Raw genomic sequence first — 19,254 nt, forward strand, 5'->3', positions numbered from 1 at the left:
ATGGCAAGGAACATTTATGCTCAGGCCTACAATTGCTGCACTGCAACTCAATTGATTTTCTGTATCTCCAGAAAGCTGAAGATCAAATAAAGGACACTGCATTAGTTTGCTTAACTGCCAGCTAATTTCTTCCTAGGGGTGATTAGACATAGCAAATGTGCCTATAGCATTTGTTGAAGCTGTCCCCAAACTAGTGTAAGCACCAGATTTTCCTGTGTTCTCTGCTGAATGCTTCAGCTGTGACCTCAGCAAACGGTTGAATTGCATCTGATTTTGTGCAGCCCAGTATGTGTGTGCAGCAGCTCTGACAGGTTCAAGACAGTTCAGGGGAACTCAGCCAAACAGGTTGGACAGCAGACAGATGTCAGCCTATTGCACCTTGAGTACACCTGGTGTGTTTGCATGTACCATAGCAAGGATGTGAGTGAACCAGAGCCCGGGGAAGCCATAGCCTCTTCTCTGCCTTATGGCAGTTAGGTCTTGATGGAGATCATTGGAGAAATGCTCCAAAGAAATCTCTCATAATTGTAGTGGCATTACATGCTTTGACAAGCAGTGGGAAAAGCTTTTCAATCTGGTAGCCACATCACTCATAACCTAAGGATTTATAAGGGTTTAAGCTGTTGTTGAGTTTGTAACTTTTTCACTACTAAATTGATTATTGAGATGCCTTAAAAAATACTAGTGCTGGCAGAAAAGGAAATAACTCTAAGCATTCGCATCTATTAATTTTAACTTATGTTTACTATTACTTGATGGCCTTTCAGTGCTTTTGAATCACTGACTGATACCATGTCTACAGTCTCTAATGTTGCAAAAAGTCAATAGGACTAAATACAGTTTTCTGTACAGTTTTCTTAGAAGCCTTAATAGGAAATCATACAGTCTGATGTAGTTGAAAGAAGCTCTTCAAAGCTAAAGGAGAGGTGGAATATCTTTTAAAATACCTCTTGGAGAAAATGTATATGGGTTAGGTTTTTTCTAGAGAAGTTCTTTGCTTAAGGTTAGGAAATTAAGTGGCTCTTAGAAATGAAAAGACATAAATGAACTCAGTAATTTGGTGTTTTACTCTGCAATTTTTTTCATTCAGTCATCCTTGGTAAGGGGTAGACTTTTACAGTCAAATTGATTTTTTTAATAGCATAGCATCAATAACTCAGTACTTTTTAAGAGGGGGAAAATAGTCTAAGCAAATCCCACTGTACATGTCAGTCTTTCTTAGTGCCTATTTTTCTTTTTTTCCTCCTGGGATTGTAAAATACAATTAATGGCTACATTTTGTCTTTTCTGCTCCTAGGGAGCAAACAGAGCACGTACTGACAAGTCCCTAGTCATCTCTGAGATGGTTTGAATTCCAGGAGTAGATCAAAAATATGCAACGTGGAGTCATTGCCAACATCTTGGTCTATAAACTGCATAAACGATTGAGAAAAGGGAATTTGAAAAAAAAAATTATTATCTCCAAGCATAAACATGAAAACAGATCTAGATTTGAGTTAAAAAAAAAAAAAAAAAAAAAAAAAAAAAAGATAGTTTTAATCTACCCAGCCTTCCAGGTAACAGTTTAAACAACATCCTGCATGGGTGCAGTAGCTGAGGCAGTTTTGGGTCTAGTGATTGAGATTGCTCTGTAATTTTGGATATTTGAACCAAAATTCTTAATGTTGAGTGAAATTTGCCTGATTTCGGTCAAGAACAATAAGAAAGAGCCATTGTATAAGCTGATTTTTTTTTTAAATTAACATATCTGTATTTAGAAAGAATGCCTTTTCCAACAGTTTCAAGAAGCTCTTTTCACAGTCTCTTAGAAGTGTCACAATAATACTTAGTAAATGTCAGTGTAGGCAGATTACTCTTTGTGGGTGTTAACCTGATGAATGCTACCCCAAGTTAATTAACCCATAGGCACCTTAAACATCTGTGGGAGCAAAGCTAATCACCCAAGTTGAATTGATGGGTTTGACACCAAAAGTCTTGAATCATACTGGCATGATCAGTGGAGCAGCTGATACACTGTAAGACACCATCATCCTAAATCCCTGTAAATTGTCTGTGAGCTTTCTATAAGAAGAAAAATAAATAAGAAAATATTTCATAGTTGCTTCTCCTTCTCTTAGAGACAGTTTATGTTACTGTAGAATGTATATGAAACTGGTCTAAATCACTGTGCTTGAAGTAAGAGAGCTAGCACTTTGTATTAGCAGAGTGGAAGATAAAATTGAATTTACACCAGATATTGTGGATATGATTACCTCAACAATGACATTGGTAGAAGACAATATGAATGTCTGATAATCTTATAATTAAAATTATAATTTTAAGTGTATTTGGAACTTAACTATTTTCTAATGCATTTTTGTACTCTAGGCCTTCAACATTTAACTTCCTATAATGATTCAATTTCTGGTGTCCTAATTGCCCTTCATCACTTTTCCGGGAGAAATGTCTTCATTACATTTCATAACTGTAACATGGATTTAAAAAAAACCCTACAACCCTAAAAACTCACCCAAAAAGACCCTTGAAACTAGGATTTTAAAGCATTTGGAGTGCAAATTGTGAAAGACTTGTGAAAGCACATAATGTACTTATGCAGATTAAACCAGTCCTCAAAGGGATTCTTGCAAGTTAAAAGAACATGTAAAGATAAAATTTAAAAGGCTCCTCAGTCCATTTCAAATTAAATTTGAATTGCTTTCAAACTTTTAAAACCCCTTCTTTGTTTCATTTTCTGAAGTTTAGTTATCTCATATACTGTTTGAATTGCACATTTTTCCTTCAAGATATAGTGTATTAAGAATCTGACTTTTTCAGGTGAAATGACCTTTGGATTTGCATTGTCTGGGAAAATGAACAACCTTTGATATGCACTCTCATTGATCCATTCTAACCACTGTATGGTCAGGTATTCGACTTATTCCTGTTTTAGATATATCTTTAAATTTCCTTTCTAATCTAATAGCATGTCAGGAGTCCTCCACTGCAGTAAAATATTGAAATAAAGTATTACTGTTTCTGTAGCAAAAAGAAAGTGCTGTATTTTGCCCAAAATAAATAGAAAAGCCAAACAGAAATTGGGTTTTGACACTTGATTTAGTGCAAAATTTTATCATATGTTGAGGAAAAAAATAACTAAAACTTGTACGCAATTGGTTTATTTTGAGGTGTTGATGTCTGTTTGTAGGATTTATTATAAGTAGTAGCAGTAGTAGTAGTGCAGAGTCATTAACAATTGTTCAAATGAAATACCTGAGTGACTTAGAGGATGTCCAAAACAAAGGCCCCTCTTAAAAGAGTGGGTTTTTTTGCTATTTGCATATATGAAGGTTGAAATCCTTATATTTAATTTTATTCATAGTTGACATAGGTTTATAGTTTATTCATAGGTATTGACAATCACTTAATTTACGTCATATCTTACCTCCTACAAAGTCCTTTTCCCATTATGTCTTTCCTACAAGAGTGTTTTCTGGTTCAATAGAAAGGCTCTCTCTTGAGACATTTAAGAAAAAACTTTCTACCTAATCTTTGGAAGAAAACGAGGAAGTGCCATGATGTTGCCCTACAAGTAGCCAGATATTTTGGTAGTAGAGCAATTGCCAATCTAACAGCCAAGAGAATTTGAGAAAATGTTGAATAATTAGAAAGTTATTTGGGTTGTTTTGCAGCTGGGGTTGTAACAACAAGATTGGAACTTGTAATGATGACAGAGAGAATTTTTTCCTCTGTTATTTAACAGAGTCTTCACAATATTAATATCTTATGTAGGTTTACTCACTTCCACTGCCTTATATTCCCTGGGAGCTGGGAGCTTGTATGTCTGACAGATCTTTTGTTTCATTCTCCCAGTGGCAGAGCTTAGGCAGATGACAAGAACCAGCTTTCTTTAAGTCTCTCAGAAGAAATAGTCATGATGAAGAATCTCTGCACAAAATTACTCTCTGCAGGTGAAGAATCAGCCTAAGAGTAAAAATTTATAATCTGGATGATGTGACATTTTGAGCTTTCCAAAGATTAATTTTTGAAAATGGGTGAGGTTTTTTTCAGGAAATCGATTCCTGCTGTCAGAAGAGGGCAAAGCAGGTATTTATATTGAAAGGAAATTAAATTTACATATATAAATATGTCATATTTTTAATGTCAAACAGAAGATGATTTTACTTTAAATGATTGCCATTCTTATCTAGAAAATTGTTCAAAGAATGAGGAGAACATGAAAAAGTGCTTTCTGATAATTTGAAGTTGCTGTTCAGTTTTTATTGTTTATTTTGAATGACAAATGACAGATTTTCTTGAATGTATGAAGATTTAAAAAGAGATGCAAGAATTTTTCATGTGTGGTCATATTGTGTTCCATTCAGCATGTTATGCATCTTTACATTATTTTAACCACTTTTTTTGAGTTAAATGCATGTTACTTACTTACCACATTATACACAATATCAGGACATTCTTGGAGCTAAAAAAGAAAAGGCGTTATTGTGCAGAGTTTCCACTTTTTCACAAATTAGTTCTGGAAAGAAAGAACAAGGAAAGCCTAATAGGGAAAACATATCACTTTTTATGTATGCCAAATGTAAATATTTGAATTAAAAGTTTTGCTTGACGAGAATGCTGTTCATGCTGATTCTGCTTACCTTTTTTTGGGTAGTGCTGAGCTGACCTTACTGTGCAACTCTCAGGCTTAGACTGACTGATTGGTACAATCATGTACCATCAACTCTAATTATTAATCTTTTTGATGACTTGCTCATTGCCTTTCTTCTTTTGCAGATGAATCACATAGCAAAAGTTTTAGGCAGCTGAAAGGGATGTGCAGAATAATAGATACTAATGTGAAAAATGAGCTTACTGCACTGAACATCTATCTAGGAAAGATGAAAAAGGAAATACAGACCTTTGATTATAAATCTGTATCTCTCAGAAATAAGGACAGAAGTAAATTCTTAACTTGAGGTCTTGTTTTTGTCCAGTTCTTTTGATTATTAAAGTTTCTTTTTACTTATTCCTTATGAATCTTAATTATTCAGCTCAAGGCTATTATCACATTACTCAGTCTTGGTAAGTTGCCTTACACCATTCTAACCTTTCTTTCAGAGTAATGTAGACTGCACAAATATGAGTGACTTTTGTATGCAAGACTCTACTTTTATAGGATTACAATAAGTTTGGTAGAGTAGGCACTGAAGTGATGATTGTCTTGCCTTCAGCTTCATACACCATCCCCATTTAACCCACTGTGAGATGTGTTTGGTTCTGCCAGGTAGAATATGGAGCATATCACCTGCCTCAGAAGACATGCGGAAAGCATGTATAACTTTTGTCACACTATGCAGCATTTCAGAGCATATATTAAGCTTTTGTTCATCTATGATGCTTTTATGCTTCAAGAAGAAAAAAAAATCACTAAAAAGAAAATTCCCTGTGGTGAATTCCTTAGCTCTGAAGCTCTGTTGAAAGACTCTGTGTGAATGTCTGTGTGAATGCATTTTATATAGTTGTACTCCTTGGAAATAATGTAAAAGTTTCCATACAAGGGGTATAACTTACTACCCCTTCTGCAGTGATTGAGAAGTTGCCATGTGTTTGCTTACTGTGCTCTTAATGCTTTAAGGTGGGTTGTAAGATACTTAGTTCAAGGTATCTCTACAGGAAAAATATTATGATTCACCAAACAAACAGTAAACTGATTGCGTCTAGGGTCATATTCAAAACCAAATGGATCATACAACTCTTCTGAAATTTGTAGACCAAGGTGATTTATATTAGCTGAGTATCTGGCTGCTCTGTCCCTGATTTAATTTACTTTCACTGCATTTTGAGAACATATTTTCTCTTTACATATGGAATGTTTGCATGGATAAGAATGGAGATGATGTTAGATATATAAATACTAAAAAAAATAGGTAAAATATACATATTTTTAATGTATATGTGTTTTTCTCTGTGTGTACATGTTTTTTCCCAAAAAATATTGTACGTGAAAATCTGCTTGATTTCATGAAAAACAGAGAAAATTATGAGCTTTATTTCAGTGATACTTTAACTATGGTGGAAAAAAAACTCTGCAAAGAACACTAAGACAGTAAAAAAGCAGCTTGTCTCAAAATCTTCTTAATAACATGTTAGGACTGCTGCTTTCAAGGATGGCACACAACCAAGACCATTACTGTAATTCAGCCGTTATATTTTAATAAGTGTTGGGATAACAATCAGTTGTCCTGAAATGCATTAACTGAGCAAGTGTTTTAAGGAGTAACCAGAAACCTGTGCTGCATCACAGGAGGCCTATCAATAGAGTATTGGTACCCACCAGGAATCAGATTGTTGAAAAAGGATTTTGTATATATTGAAACCTGTAGGGAAAACATTAATGTTATCACAGGTACCTCTGTTATAATAAACTCTTTGTTTACCTTTGCTCTTGCCCATCTTCTGAAACGGCTATTTGAGTGCCAGGTAGGCACTACAGTCTCATTGAAGACTTCAAAAATATCTATGGTTGAATGAAAAATCAGTGGCAATATTTTTTCTAGACATGTGAATTCCAAGGATTTCCCTTTGACATTTGTTAAGCCCTCAAAGTTTTCAGTAGGGCTTCTAGTTACCTAAAAGTTCTGTCCAATTATAATTTCATTGATTTCAGTGCTTCAATCAATACTGAGATATATTAGACCTCATGGGAGATATCGACCTTGGCTTCACTTAGTCCGTGTATAACTTGTAGCCCAATGAATCATAACAGTTAAGAAGGACTTTCTCTCTGTAGGGTCTTGAGAATATTTATGAGTATTTGGTTAGACGAATGGAAAAAGACTACTGCCTGCATCTTATCTTGGAAGATGTAAATAAGGCAAAAGTAAATAGTTTTTCCTGGAATAAATAGTGCAGATTTTTTTTTTTTTTTACTTTTCATCCACATTTTAAGTAATTTTAAAAGTAAACCAGCAAGGACAACTTTGAATCTTAGAAACATTACCTGAATCTTACTATTTGATAGTCTGTTTTATGGGTCAAGGAGAAGAGAGCCTCCCTACAGCATGAAGTGAGCTGTTTGGCAATTCTCCAAGAAGTGAAAATCCACTTTTCCTTAGAATTAGTAAGAGAAGTGTGACCTAATTTCATTCATTGCATTCTGTGCATCTTCATTCTTTCTCTCTTATCAACCACAGGTCAACTCCTTAACCAGAGGTAAGAGTAGCTAGTGAAAGGTACATTATCCACCTTTGCACATGCAACTGAAGAAGAGGATTCTGATGTTCCAACTTCTTGAAAAGAGTTCTTTTTTCACTGAGTTGTTTTTTTTTTTTTTTCTAAAAGTAAAAGATAAATAGATTTTTTTATTAGCTTTGTTTAGGTTTGTGTAATGAACCATGGCTTTTGACATGGAATAATATTTTGTGAAGGATGAATATGACAAAAAGGAAGAAGTCAAGCCACAATATATAAATAAACATTTATCTGATTCCCTATTATTGCTGATTAACAGTTTTTCTCTCACTGAGTCCTTGCAATAAATGTGAGAAAAGTATTATGAAATTTTATAAAGAATTTTCAGAGTATATGACAGAATAGTAAGTATTAAGTAGTAAGACAAGAGGTAATGGGCAGAAACTGATGTACAGGAAGTTCCACCCGAATATGAGGAACAACTTCTTCACTGTGTGGATGACCCAGCACTGGAACAGACTGTCCAGAGAGGGAGCCTCCTCCCCTGGAGATATTTAAGAGCTGTCTGGACACCAATGCTGTTCAATATACTCCATGATGACCTTGCTTGAGCAGGACGGTTGGACCAGATGACTGTGGTTCCTTTCAACCTGACCCATTCTGTGATTCTGTGACTGTGATTGTGTGATTTTGTGAATATGATTTTTTTCCCTTTGCAGTAAATAAGGTGTCAAAGCACCTACAGAAACATTAGGTCCCTGCACTGTGTTCTATTTGAAATTTCTGCTCTCTTTTAAGTATTGCTTTGAGTTGTTGTGCATGATTTGCTCTAGAGAATTCTCAGTCCTGAATCAACAGCAATGCGCTAAAACTCCACTAGTTATGTATGATAACAGCAGCAATTGGAGTTGTAGATTTATAGCAGACAGAAACCTAGCTCCTGTTAATAAAAAAAGCAATAAAACAAAAAAAAAGGCCCCAGGTTCTGTACCAGCAGGTCCCGCTGGACAGATGGTGGTAAAACTGTATGTATGTGAGTGGATACACAGGTATGTTATAGAAAAATAAACCAGGCAGTGACAAATGGGTCTAATTTCCTTCCATGAGAAGGAGAAAGGCTTATGGATTAAAGACTGACAGAAAATACAGAGTGTTTTGACTCAGCTTCTTTATACTCTGTCTTGATTTCCAGTAAGGGGAAACATAGTCTACAAAAAGAGTGTTGCAAAATAAATTCACAAGCAGTTGGAAAACTGTACCAGGAGAGAAGTAATGATTGATTTGCTGTCAAAATGAAGACCAGCATTATATAACCACCTGTGATTCTTTGCAGTTGTGCCTGGTAGTTTTCTTCTCTCTTTTTTTTTTTTTTTTTTTTTTTTTTAATTGCTGTTACTTTAATTCATTTTATGTTTTCTGGTTGAATAGGAGACGCTGCCTGAAATGTTGATGCAAGTGAGGAAGGGCAGCAACTATACTGGCTAATAAATACACTGGATAACTCATTAGTCAATTAGATGGGATAGAAGAATAAATGTACAGTCCTGCGTGCAGGTAGGGATAACCTGGCATATAAGTAGAAAGGTGAGACACAGCTGACCTAGGTGCAGCATCTGGAAAATAACATAATGGGCAAAGTAATAAATTTTATCTTAGCCACAGATATGTAACAATAATGATGCTGGTGCTAAAGAGAAAAAAATTCTTCTGAGCTGTATAAATAGGTGCATTTTTTACACACACACAGAAATTATCTTACTTTTGTATCCATAATGGCAATGCTTGCCTGTAATATTGTGACCAATATAAGACACTAGTATCCCAAGAAAGATCTGGATCAATTGGAGTTCCTGTGAGCCAAATGACAGAAAATCTGGAATTATCCAAGAAGAGAAACTGAAGTAACTGAGGATGTCTAGAGAAGAAGTATTTTAGAAAACAACCAAATAATATGTTTTTTAATATACAGAAATAGTCTTCAAAAATATAGGAAATAAGCTGTTTTTTGTGTTGTGTTTATATACAAAACCACAGGGTTTAAATGACAATGAAGAACGATTTCTTGATTGTGCAGGAAAAAAAGCTTCTAATGCTTGTGTAGATGGATTAGGAAAATTTTGAAATATCAGTTCTTTCAGGCTCTTAAAACAAATTTATATGACATGACCTTGAACAGACCAAGAAATCTGGAAGGTATTTTTTTAGGTCTAGTTTTCTAGAGTTCTGTTATAATCATCATAACCTCAAAACAAGCATTCTGGACATTCTGAACATGATGGGTTTAACCCCAGATAGCAACCAAGCACCGCACAGCTGCTTGCTCACTTCCCCCTGGAGGGATGGAGACAAGAATTTGGACAGTAAAAGTGAGAAAATCCGTGGGCTGAGACATAGACATTTTAATAGGTAAAGCAAAAGCACCTCACATGAGTGAAGCAATACAAGGAATTCATTCACCACTTCCATGGACAGGTAGAAGTTCAGCCATCTCCAGAAAAACAGGGTTCTATCACCCTTAATGGTCACTTGGGAAGACACATACCATCACTCCAAATGCTCCCACTCTTCCTCCTCCTTTCCCTGACTTTATATGCTGAGCATGATGCCATATTGTACGGAATAATCCTTTGTCAGTTGGACACAGTCCTGGCTGTGTCCCCTCACAACTCCTTCTGCACTCCCAGCTTCCCCTCTGGTTGGGGGGTGTGGGAGAAAAGGCCTTGATTCTGTGTGAGAAGTGCTCAGCAATAACTAAAACATCCCTGGGTTACCAACCCTGTTTCCACCAGAGATCTAAACTACAGCTCTGTATTAGCTGCTGTGAAGAAAAGTAGCTCTGTCCCAGCCAAAATCAACGAAGTTGCCTAGACCTTCTGACACACCTGAAATCTTAGGAGGTGAATAATGAGTGTTGACAATGGATAACTCTAGGGATCAATGCAAATTTATTTTACAATAACTTCCTGAAAACCAGTTTCTCATTCTTTAGGTTTAGATGCTCAAGAGAGCAAATCTAAAAATCTCCAGATCCTTGTAGTAAAGGCTATGCATTCTTAGCCTTGTTTAAGAAGAATATATAGGGTTGAGATACTTTATTTGATTGTAGATTGAGCTTTGATGTTTAGAGAGAAATTCTAGTCTTTCTTTTTACTGTCTAAAAATACCTTGCCTTTCCAAAACTTTAATCAGCTCTTCATTGCAGATGTTCAAACCCCCATGTTAACTCTTGCTTAAAAGGCAGTATCATATCAAACCAGGTAGGGTTTATTTTAGTCTGTTATATATTGAGAATGTTGCCCCATCTAATTTGTATTTCTATTTCTTCTAACTTCAAAAGATGTCTTTTCTTTGCTTGTTAAATTCATTCCACTACTCCTCAATGTGGATCTTACTTTGTTTTTTAATATATGTTTTGTCATAATTTCTTCCATTCCTTTGGAAATACAGTTACTCTTTATAATTAAACCACGTGTGAGAAGAGTCAGAGCTCAAAATCTATATATTCCTTGTTTAAATTGCAAAGTATTGTTTAATGAGCCAAAAGCAATCCCTTTCTTTTTCCCTTCCCAAAGTCACTGTCCAAGAACAGTTATTTTTAATTCTAACATTATGATATTGAGTCTCTTCATTTTGTATATTTCATTAATTGAAGCTAATGATCAATGTTTAAGCTAAATAATGAATAAATAATGAATAAAAATATGAATAATAAAGCTAAATGAAAAAAAAATTCTCTAATTGACTCATTGTGTTTACTGATTTATCCTATAGACACAGGAAGTATTATTCTGCCAGAAATAGCAGAATGGTCATGTGGACTCTTGACCAAACCTCTTCATCCCTTTTTCCTTCTTTTGTCACTAAAAACATATATATATACCAGAAATAGACAGATTAGATCTGCAGCAGAGACAAGAAACAGACATTCTCTTTTTCGTTTATTTGAGTGTAAAAACTGAAGTTCAGAAATGTATTTTGCATCTTATATTATTCTTAGCAGTTTTGAATAAGGCAGAGATGCAGTACCCTTTTAAAAATTAATACTTTACTTGAAAGCAACTTCCAAACCAGATATTTTTACAGTCATGATAGTCATGATTTCAAGTGCCATTTTAAACAGTGCGGTAAAATATTGGTTTACAAACTATGAATTATGATTTATATGTGATACTAATATAACAAAAATAGCAGTAATGAAAAAAATTACAAATACTAACATTTGGTTTTAATCTAATAACAGTATAATTTCTAAAATAATGCTACAGAAACTCAGAACATTTATAAGATATTCCAAGTGCTCATTGCATTAATTAAATGTCAAAATTCATGAAGAATTTTTAAATATAATATATAAATGTTTTAAAAAATCTGAAGGGAAAAATTTGGGATTTCACAAATATTTTAAAATTAAAAATTTGGACTGTTGTGTGTCTAATATTTTATTTTTCAGTTTTGCGAAAGGTAACTTCAAATGGTTTTATGTTTATGACAATTTATTGGATGCTCTCTTTCTTCCTTCAAGACTTTGATCTTATTGGGGGGTATCTTAATTAGTGGGATTTTTTATTCTATTTTCTTTTTTTTTTTTTTGTCCTGACTTTTCCCCTTAGTTTTCTAGCTGCATTTTGGATTTACCATGCATCTGTAATTTTGCTGGCATGACTGTCTTTTCTCATTGAATGAACTCATATTCTCTGGATAGTTGTGTTTATTGACTGCATTTTATGAAGCATGTTGTAGTCTATCTCTGCTGTTTTATTTCTAACTTTATTTTTTTCACTTCAAAGCAAATTAGCTCTCTGGACTGACTTGCTGAGTTTGCTGCTGCCAAAAATTGCAGTCTTTTTTTGTTTATCACTGAATTCTCTGAGGCTACAATGTTGTGCTACTGTATTTACATCTCAGTATAAGGTTTGTGTTTACTACTTTCTTGGATCATTTGCCAGGAACTTTATTCAAATAAATCTTTGATAGTGAGTCCAATGTATTTTTGATAGTAACTTCATTCTTGCTGTTGACTCTATTTTCAAATAAGAACTTTTTGCAGGGTTTTGTATTGCTGTCATGCAATTGGTCATTATTATTTTTAAATTATTATTCATGAAATAGAACCTATGCTTTACTTTCTTGATTTATTTGAAAGTATGAATTAATCTCTGAATGAAAGTATGAATCAGTCTCTTCACCCTTACAAGAATGGCATGGAAATAAGAGTATGTAGAGTTTTGCTGTTTATGATAGAGTATTATGGGTGACATTTTGTTTCCATGTAAAGCTTCTGTAATAGTTATTTATTGGGCTAGAATGTGTTTTCTTCAGAATTTCTGACTACAATATTGCTGAAAAATTTACTAAAATTTTACATTTTTGCTCCATTTATGTTTACATACAGTATCTTCTCTTGTATACTATCAAGTAATCTCTAGATCACCACTAATTAACATTCAATATATGCACATTCAAAACTTATTTTCTTTTAACCTTCTGGTGAAAATAGTGGTTTGAAATTTTATTATTATCTATCTAGTAGCTATGAGATACTAGGGCTTTAAAAGTCTTATTTGCCTACTTTTTCCTCATGGAAGGCAACAGGACCAAATTTTCTGCAGTCCATAAGCTGCTGCAATTGAAGCTTTCTCAGGCATTTATGTCCTTCACCACTTTATTTATTTAGGGCATCAAAGGTATCATAATATTGTATAAAAAACAGTGAAAAAACTGTGAACATTTTTGGTGAAACATATAATTATTAATTTTAAATACCTTCAAAGTCTGTTTTGTGGGTTTTTTTATCTTGAAGAAAATTTTCCAACCAAACCATTTTCTCTCCCTTAACATTCAGTAAAAGCTGTGATCAATGAGCTGCTATTAAAGATGTGAATTAAAAGTTCATGAATCGACATGATTTAAATAACAGTTTTCTGAGCTGTTAGTGACTGGAGCCCTTCCTGTGTTACTGAGGCACCTGCTGAGAAGGTGTGCTGGTTTCTACTACAAAAATGATTAAGTAGTCTTCTGACTGTCCTCTATCTCAATATCTTTAGCAGTGAGTTCTTGTCTCAGGGTGGAGAAAGAACCTCAATATCTCTCACCATACTCTAGACTTCTAACACTGAAATGATTAATTAAAGATATTTAAATTTAGGCTTTGGGCAAATATGGAATTTTTGGCTACCAGCAACAGAGTTCAGTTGAATTGTGTTTCCCACTTCTCTGTGTTTCGTTTTTATGCTTTCATTTAAGGATAAAATTAATTAATATAAACTCACACTATAAAGGTTATGTCTTTCACTGGGTTAAATGAGATATATACACTCATTTGATTACTCAAAACCGTTTAAACTTATTTTCTCCCCCTATCCTGTAGCAGAGGGGCAGTGATAGAGCAGCTTTGATGGACACCTGGCAGCCAGCTGAGGCCAATGCACCACACTGTCCAGCTAAGTTAAATGCAACAAGTTTGTCACGTTTTCTCATTTGTTACTGCACAGATATCAGCAGTAGCATGTGTATGAGGAAATATAATGTGAGCTGCTGCATTAGATAAAGCAGATCTAGTCGGGTGCTGTATCAATCCTCCTGTGCCCAGGGATACAGAAATGGCACACACATCATGTAAAAGGGAATTTATGATAACGGTGATGCCTTCCTCCTTTGCTGCCATGTAACCAGGCTGAAACCTGAAGAGAATGGAATGTAAGTTGATAAATCACAGATATATGGACATTCAGGGTCTGTGCAAGTAAATGAAACAATCCTGGGGAACCTTTCTGGACCCAGTTGTTGTTGAAGGTAAGATGGTAGAATTGACTCCAATAGACCCAGCTTACACTTCTCCAGTCAGTTTTTTAGCCTTGCTTAGGAGCTGATGTGTGCTCCAGGACTTTATATTTCTAATTATTTTAACTCTTTGTTTACTATTTAATTTGCTTTCACTGCAGACCTCAGCTTCATGCCTACCTGTATAACTTTCTGTTGCATTACTTTTCTCTCTTGGTTTCCTGTAGATCCTGCTGTAAGGAGTTAAAGAGCAGCGTTGCCTGTCTCAAACACTGGCAAGGCCATGGAAGGGATTTGCCGTAAGATAAATCACCAGAGTGGGAACTTGAGATGAGCACAGAAGGGAGGAATTTGCAACAGGAAGGTGCTGATTCCTGGCCTGCTGGGGGCAAGACCTGGTTAGCACATCCTGGTTAACACATATGGACAAAAATTCCCACTGTGCAAACTTTGTGAAAGGAAGCAACTCCTCCTACACATATCACCAGTCAAACAAGGACCACCATGTTGTTTCACACTAATCAACCCCAAGGGATATACTATCAAAAACCTCAGTTACCCTGTCTCAGAAGTGGCTCCTAACACCTGCCCTAGCCCCTTTTTACCCTTCTATCTCTTAAGTATTTCACTAGATTTTTGAAGTAGCTTTAGAAAATGAATAAACATGAGCCAACACAATATTTGGTGCTCTAACGTTGCCATGTGTAATGTCTCTTTTTTCACCTTTTGTTATGTAGCTTGTAAACTCTGAGAAAATCCTGTGTTTGCATAATAGGACTTCAGTCCCATCAGAAGGCACTTGTGTAATGAAAATGATTACTATAGTACATCACTGCTAGAGGACGATTCCAATTATGCAGAATAATAATGAAGGTGCTTTTTTCAGGTCCAGATTCCTTGATTGGATTTGTTTAAATTTAGTAAGCATTATAAAAGCTGTGAAATGTTACTGATTTGCATTTCAGAGTGGTGAGAAAGCATAACATCAGGGTTTTAGAAGTGCAAATTTCCTTAGTGTCTTTCTTTATCAGAGGATGTTCTTGGATGACAGACTCAGACTTGATTCACTACCAAACAGAAATACCATTGCACTCAGAGAAATTTACATGCTTACATAAGTCCTATATTACATGAAAAAAATTATTTTGTTTCAATGACAATATTGAAAACCCATTTTACCTTTTTAGTCTTATGTTTTATCTCAGGACCTTTAAACTGTATTTAAGACAAGAAAGGCCAAAAAAAATTGTATTAATATAAGTTATGATTATGTATATATTATTAAAAGTATTATATACAGCTGTATTTATTTTGTAACTCTATTTTTCCATTCATATTAACATTACGTATTAAAGATTTTTTTTAAGACTGCAAAGAAATTACCTGACTTGAATTTGTTCTTTGGTATTAAAAAAAAAAATAAAGTAGCAGTTTTGTTACACAATTTCACAAATTCTGGTTTGTGAATGAGATGTGATTGACCTTGATGGATAACAAAAGAGTTTTTTACTGAATTAGAAGATTGTGGGCATTTCTTTTTAATATGTAATACCTTATAGAATTTTTTTTAAATGTGCTCTTTGGTAGCTAATACTATCCCATTTCTGTTTTTTTCCTTGAAAATTAAAATTTTCTTACGGGACCACAGAACTTTTATTGTTGTTTATGCAACTGGAGCTAAGTGTTGTTGAACTAGTATATCAAAGTTAAGCACATAGTATTTCTGTGGGCAATAAACACTCTGAAGTTCTTTGGGAGATTGATTCTGAATAAACCTCTGATATCAGGAAAAGAAAATGTAGCTTGTTTTTATGCCTGCAAAAATTCTTTTCTTTTAAATACAATAAAGCTAGTTTTTCTCATCTTAAAAAAAAACCCTAAGCATTAAATTTCAATATTAAGTCAGAAATACACTCTCAAATGGAGTTTTTCTCTATAGCAGAACTCAATCACTTCTGCAATCTAATATCTCATTCCTATTGCATTAGAAATTGGGTTTTAGACAAGGAAAAACTCATTCACTGCTGATAGTATGCAGTACAAATAAACTGCTCAAGACTGAATTCATATTCATTTTATATCCAAGATCAAATCTTAAACTTTTTGTAAAAGTCTTCATGTGAGGCTTGAAAATTACGACTGCTGTGATGTATCCAGGGTTCTAATTTAACTTTATGGTTTAGATAGCGATGAGACATGAAGGGGAAATCTAAGGAACTATGTGTTTCTCTTTTTCCTAATTTTTAGTAAATATCTGACCTTCTGATGCATTTAGTTGTCATTTAAATCTTATAAAATAATGCAAATAGACAATTAATATAAAAGCAATACACCCACACAAGTTTTTCTTCATGCAACCCTTGTAACTTGTTTAAGGACTTTTTACTATATCACTTATGACACCTTGGGGCAGTTATTTTCATAAATAGCAGTTATGACCTTGTGGTTCTGGTGCCATTTCTGTACTGGGAGGCAAGTTCAGTTTTATTGCCAAACTCAACATTTATGAGGTTTGGTGGCAGTATTTGGATCATGCATTTTGTGGCTGTGGAGACACTGTAAAAAAATCTGATGGCAGAAAATCTGGTGGCTGCTCTTCATGTTAATGTTAGCTTTTCATGTGTCTGTGGTTATTTCAAGGATTATGTGATTTGTAGTCCTGTCCCTTCTTCCCAACCCCTGCCTGATGTCTCACTCTGCAGTAGTTAATGGAGATCCTATGGCTACATTAATGAATACTGTAACTCATTGCCAAAAAGAATAATCAACAGATATTTCTTTGTCATGATTTTGATGTGGGTTTTTAAGACGATTGATTGATATAGTAAAATATATGGAAGGAAACCCAGCATATTTTCAGATCACATGGTTTGTATTTAAGTTTGGAAATAGTCTTAGGTGTTGGTAACAAGGATATATGTATACTCAAATTCCCATAGCAGAACAACATGGGCTGTTGATGCCTAAAGATTTTTAGCCTTTTTCATATTCGTAGCTCTGCAAATTCCTAATATATAGTAATATAGCTTCCAGTACTTTCCGACCCTCTTTCATATTTTACCTAATTACATATTAATAAATTTCTGAAATTCTGGTAAGTCTTGTTCTTAAGAAGACAGTTCCTGGCAAGGACATCTGTGACAATGCATTATTTTTCCCGGCCCCGGGAAGCTCTGGAGTGCCTGGCTCAGGTGCCTCTGCTTCTCGGCGGGACCGCTGCTTGTAATGATTCCCTGGCGCTTCTGCTGCCGGGCACTGGGGCGGGCTGGCTGCATTCTGCTGTTGGTGCGAGGGAGGAAACAAAGAGGCGAAGGAATTGTCCACTTCGTGTGGATGGCTGGAAAGCTTTAATGGCCACGGGAGCTGTGGTGGAGAAGCTGTGGACTGCCCCCAACTCTGCGTGGATGAAAATGGCCCCAAGATCGAGGGGGCGCGGGTTTTATCTGGGGTGGGACAAGGAGGACAGAAGCCCTCCCGCCCAATGGGGACAGGTGCCGTGACGATGACGTGGACCACGGCAACCAACGGGGATGTGACAGGGGTGGACCTCGGGCTCCAGGGCGAATGGGGCTGGGGGATCGGGGTGACAGACACCAAACACTCCGGAGGGGACAGGGGAGTGGTTACAGGACTGGCAGGGTGAGCTCCAATGGTAAGTGACCCGGAGCGGACCACTTCAGGGAGGGGAAACACAGGGGGTGACCGGGGGTACACAGAACCGGCTAACTAACACATATCAGAACTCCTAATCTGAACCCAAAGCGGGATGCAACAGACATCTCTTTTTCTACCAGAACTTTAGAGACATAACAGGAAAATGGTAAGCAAGCCACTGGACCGACTCCGAGGGGCTGACCTAGGGGTGAGTTCCTGGGGTAAGTAATCTCCTATTGGATGTATCTGCTAGATATACTAATTAATTAAGCATATAAAATTTGTAGAAATACTGTATCACACGTGCAAATAGCAATATTTTGTGCACTTAAAAGCTTTCATTAAAGATTTATTTGGTTTTATAGTGTCATTCTTAATGTTGTTTGGAAAGGTTTTATGTTTTATATCAGGCAACACTATCACACAGTAAATAGCTTTGGTTGAAATTTCTAAGAAATTTTATCTGAGCATTAGATGTAAGGGGAAGTCTGAAGCATCAGTATGTTGGGCTGTAGCACACATATTTGGGGTGTCTTTTGTGCTGTATCTTTTTCTGATGAATTTTTCCCAGCTGATACAGTTTGACTAAGACCTGTTGTTGACAGAATGCCTGTTTGCTGTGAGGCATCACACAGAGGAGATGTTGCTTATACTTATTTGTTATTTAGTGCTTCTTTTTTTTTTTTTCCCTGCCTATTTACTTTCCAAAGTGTCTGAGCACAAAATTAGTAGCTTTTTTTTATTGCTTGAATTCAAGTGCAACATTGGTTTAGAAGCCTATTCATTAATACTTTATTATAAATCACTAGCAGGATTTCATGGGGCTGAAACCAAAATTGTTCTTGTAAGATCAAGAACATTTCTTTGTATATATTAGTTTGAGACAGATAGATTTATTATGGTAATTAAACTAAAGACAGATAATTAAGAAATAAGATTCATTTTCATTAGAGCAAGTGATCATGTTTTTCCACTTTTTATAAATTTCATTACATAAAAACTAAGTTAATGATTTGATTATCATGCAATTATTTTGATTGAAATTCTCGTGACAGAAGTCTCTATCTTGAGGCAATGCAACTCTAAATCAAACAAAGGATCTCTTCATTAAGCAGAGCAGAGCCTTAGCAGAATTCTTAAGACCTGTGGCATGCTTGTGCCATAAGCAGGAAGAAATCAATATTAGCCCTCCACTCAGGTGACAATTACAATTTACTAACACTGGCTCCTTAAACAGTATAGCAGTTTTACACAGTAAGACAAAATTAGTTTTAGAATTTTAGAATGTTTCAAGTAGCTTCTCTGATCAAGAGCTGATAGTAATGTGTTCAGTGCCACAGCACAGAGATGAGAACAGTGCCCCTTCCTCTAGCAGCACTTTGCAACATGCTCTTCATTCTCAGTGACAGACACATCTCTCTTCCATAGCCTTAGTGCCTACTACACTGTAAAGTCAAGCTGTTTTTTCACAGTCTGCAAATCAATCCCAAGTAAATGTCCTTTCCGTGATTCATTTCTTGAATTTGTAAACTTGAATGCAAAGTGTCTATCAGTAACAAGTGGTAATACATACAATGGCTTATGCACAGGGTGCAAGGACTAACAGCCTACAAATAAATTCTCCTTACAGCTGCAACCACGGTCCTAATG

The sequence above is a fragment of the Vidua macroura genome, chromosome 1 (assembly GCF_024509145.1).
Source record: "Vidua macroura isolate BioBank_ID:100142 chromosome 1, ASM2450914v1, whole genome shotgun sequence".
NCBI lineage: Eukaryota > Metazoa > Chordata > Aves > Passeriformes > Viduidae > Vidua > Vidua macroura.